Here is a 4,465-nt window from a genome sequence, read left to right as displayed (position 1 = left end):
AACATGTCATGTACCCCACAAATATATATACCTATTCTGTACCCACAAAAGTTAAAAATTTTTAAATTAAAAAAATAAAAAAATTCTTGCAAAAGCAACCAGAAGAGGATCAAGACTGGAGGCATTGAAACTGTAGTGGGGAAAAGATTTCATTGCCAGCTTCATAGTTGAGACATGTGTAACAAAAGACTTACTAGCAAGAGAAAACTATACAAATTTACTTTTTATATTTTGAGACAGAGTCTCGCTATGTTGCCCAGGCTGGAGTGTAATGGTGCAATCTCAACTCACTGCAACCTCCACCTCCCCAATTCAAGCAATTCTCATGCCTCAGCCTCCCTAGTAGCTGGGACTACAGGTGTGTGCCACCACACCCGGCTAATTCTTGTATTTTCAGTAGAGACAGAGTTTTGCCATGTTGATCGGGAACCCCTGACCTCAAGTGATCCCCCTCCTTGGCCTCCCCAAGTGTTGGGATTATAGGCATGAGCTCCTGCTCCCAACCACAAATTTACTTAATGTAAGTTTGGGTTGACACAAGAGCTTTTGGGGGCTAACACAAGAGCCTTTGGAAAGGAAGACCCAAAGAAAGAAGTGAATGTATGTATGTTTATGCGTAAGTCTTTTGAAGAGCAGAAGAGTCATGCAGAAGTATGACTGGAAGATGAAAGAAGTGATCTAATGGTAATGAACTTGGGGGCTCAGCCAGGACTCTTTGTTTAGATTCTTCTCTATGTCCCTGTGCCTTCAGAGACAAGGATGCTCCTTTCTTCCAGGTACAGGGGGGGCATCTCTCACATGAGAGTCTTGCCACCTGCTTCAGTGGGGAAGGATAAGGGGAAGGTGAAAGAGAATTTCCTGCTTCTGCTATTTTCTCAATACCAAGGTATCATATTTAGAAGGTAGTGTGCTCTGGACCCCATCAAAGCAATCATTGCAACCTTATTTTCCAGTGTCAACCCCATAAGGTTAAGTTCATCACACCCCATTTGTTCATGGCCCAGGCTTCTAAGAGAAGCACATTTGGGACAGAGGGCATGGGGCCCAGAGATGGCCCTCCAACCTCAGTTAGAGGTCACACCCTGACCAGGACTCTTGAGGCCCCTCAGGGGCTGGAGAAATGCACAGGACCCAATTAATTTACTCTACATATGTGACCACAGGTAACGTTTACAATGTCTGGGGTGGTGCTTACAGCAAGACCTTGGGAAGCTTATGTTATTTGGTATTTCTTTATTTCATTTTTTGAGACAGAATCTCACTCTGTCACCCAGGCTGAAATGCCTGGTAGGGCAATCATAGATTGCTGTGGCCTCAAACTCCTGGGCTCAAGCGATCTTCCTGCCTTAGCCTCCTGAATAACTGGTACTACAGGCATGTGCCACCACACCCAGTTTTTTTATTTTATTTTATTTTATTTCATTTCATTTCATTTCATTTCATTTCATTTCATTTCATTTCATTTTATTTTATTTTATTTTATTTTGGAGAGATGGAGTCTTGGTATGTTGTGCAGGCTGGTCTTAAACTCCTGGGCTCAAGTGATTGTCCCATCTCAGCTTCCTGAGTAACTGGGACTATGGGCATGTACCACCATGCCTAGTTAATTTTTAAATTTTTGGTGGAGGAGACCGGGTCTTGCTACGTTGCCTAAGATAGTCTTAAATTCCTGGGCTTGAGCGATCTTCCCACCTCGGCCTCCCGCTCCTGAAGTGCTGGGATAACAGGCATGAGCCACCACACCTCACCTAAGCTTACATTATTAACGGCTAAAAAACTCTAGCTTCTTGAAGTTCCCTCAGTAAAGACACAAATCTTGTAACTCTGATTTTATAGGAGTCCTGCGGAGTTATCTGGAGAGAAAATTTGCTATGAAGCGACAGTCTGATACAAGATATTATACCAGTGTTCAATTTCAATAGCTGCTTCGGAAAGTGTTCCTCTCTGATCCAAATGTAGCCCCGTGTAGACAATGGGGTCTTCGCTGTCCTATCTCTGGCGATCTGTCCCGCTCAGTTATAAACACAGTGTTAGATGTTTCTTCATCTTCCCCACGGTCAGGTCAGATAATACTCGTCTTCCTTTATCTGCATGCGAGAACGCTCTAAATTGTTGCTATCTAACCTGAACATGAACCATGGCTTAAATTGTTTCTTCTGGAGGAAATAAATGACTGCCCCATGCAGCACTGTGCTAATCCACATAACTCCACCTGTGTCAACAATAAATGAGGAAAGTGCTCAGTTCTTAACATTTGACAGTTAGAGCAGATCACAGTACTCAAGGATTTTTTTTTTTTTTTTTTGGTGTGATCTCCATCTTCAGCGTTTTCTTCACACACACACACACACACACACAAAGCAGTCATGTGCATGTTCATGTACTTTGATTTCTTCATTTGGAGATAATTTAAAATAGGCCAGGTGCGGTAGCTCACACCTGTAATCCCAGCACTTTGGAAGGCCTAGGTGGATGGATCACCTGTGGTCAGGAGTTTGAGACCAGCCTGGCCAACATAGTGAAACCCCATCTCTATTAAAAATATAAAACTTAGCCAGATGTGGTGGCACACACCTGTAATGCCAGCTACTCAGGAGGCTGAGGCATGAGAATCACTTGAATCTGGGAGGCAGAGGTTGCAGGGAGCTGATATCACACCACTGCACTCCAGCCTGGGTAACAGAGTGAGACTCTGTCTAAAAAGAAAAAAAAAAAAATTATCTCCAAGGAGCATATAAATAAGTTGCCAAACCTTCTATGAAACCTTTCCTACCAATCTTGGCCTTCATATCCCTTCCCTCCCCTACCTTTCACCTCCCCTCCTCCCCCCTCCCCTCCACTCCCCTTCCTTCATCCCTTCCTTCCTTCCCCTTGCTATGTTGCCCAGGCAGGCCTCAGACTCCTGGCCTCAAGCGATCCTCCTGCCTTAGCCTCCCAAGTCACTGGGACTATAGACACTTGCCACTACACCTGACCTCTGGCCTTTATTTTCACTCTGCTGAACTCCCAAACCAGTTGTGTCTACACCTCACTTTGTCCTTAGCACAGGCAGCCTCTTTTCTTTGTTTTGGGGGTTGTTTTTGGAGACAGAGTCTCACTCTGTCAACCAGACAAATGGAATGACATGATCACAGCTCATTGCAGCCATGATCTTCCCATCTCAGCCAGACTCAAGTGATCCTCCTGCCTCAGCCTCCGCAGTAGCATGCACTACCACACACACCCAGCTAATTCTTTTTCTTTTTTTTTTCTTTTTTTTTTAGAGAGAGAGGAGGGTCTCAGTGTGCTCAGTGCGTTAGTCAAGCTGGTCTCTCAAACTCCTGACCTCAAGTGATCCTCCAGCCTTGGCCTCCCAAAGTGCTGGGATTATAGTCATGAGCCACAGTCCAGCCTGTCTTTATTTCTATTCTATATGACTGTTCTTTCTCTGTACAAGGATAACAAGTCCCCAATCTTACCCTCCATGCTCCTTCCAAGTGCTGGAGGCCAAGAGAAGAATGAGGCTGTCTTCCTCCTCTCCTGGTCCCCTCATTGCCAGGCCACTCTGGGTGGGCTGTGTTCCTCTAGGGAAGGCAGACTCCTCCAGGCAGCCCTCCCCTTGACTCTCTCTCCAGGCTGGGGAAGGTGCTTTCTCCTCTTGCTCCTTCAGGCCTAGGAGAGATGAGAGTCCCTGTCCCTGGACTGCAACATCCCTGGAATTATTTTCAAAACCCTGTACAGTCCCATGGAAACACTGCAGTGCCTTTTATTAAGCTTCCTGTATTTCCAGCTTTAAGATGTCGTGTCTTCTTACTCCAGACCCTGCCCGAGCAAACCATTAGGAATGGCTCAGGAGTATTTCTCCTTGTTCCAGCTGAAGCCCAAATCATCCTTCAATGATGGCTCTCACTCTGCAGGTTGCCCAAGACAAGGAACCCAGAAAACAGGGCTTTTGCGGACAAGGCAGCCATGAACCTGCCCTGTCTCGAAAGTTCTTTGAGGATTAATTGTTTGGACTGGGGATAAGCGTTTCTGTTTTAGGACTTCTACCTCCAGAAAAGAACAGAGAGAGGTTGGAATCAGAGGGCAACAGAGCCACTAAGATAATGTGTGGAAATGTTCCCAGGAAAGTCCGAATATGGGAAAATCTGATGACAGCAAGATACTGAATGAGAATTGTTCTTAGCCAGGAAAGGAAGTGGCTCCGGGGAGAGCCACTGAGAAGCAAATCTTTTAGGTGAAATATGCTAAGAAAGGGAACTTAGGAAAGGTTTTGCTTTGGTTTTTGTTAGTTTTCACAAAGAACTAGGGCTTTGCTGATTATATCATTTAAAAAATATGTATTGGCCGGGTGCGGTGGCTCACGCCTGTAATCTCAGCACTGTGGGAGGCCGAGGTGGGCGGATTGCCTGAGGTTAGGCATTCGATACCAGGTTGGCCAACATGGCAAAACACCTTCTCTACTAAAAATACAAAAATTAGCGAG

The sequence above is a fragment of the Rhinopithecus roxellana genome, chromosome 11 (genome assembly GCF_007565055.1).
Source record: "Rhinopithecus roxellana isolate Shanxi Qingling chromosome 11, ASM756505v1, whole genome shotgun sequence".
NCBI classification, from domain to species: Eukaryota; Metazoa; Chordata; class Mammalia; order Primates; family Cercopithecidae; genus Rhinopithecus; species Rhinopithecus roxellana.
Note: the sequence above shows the minus strand (reverse complement) of the source record.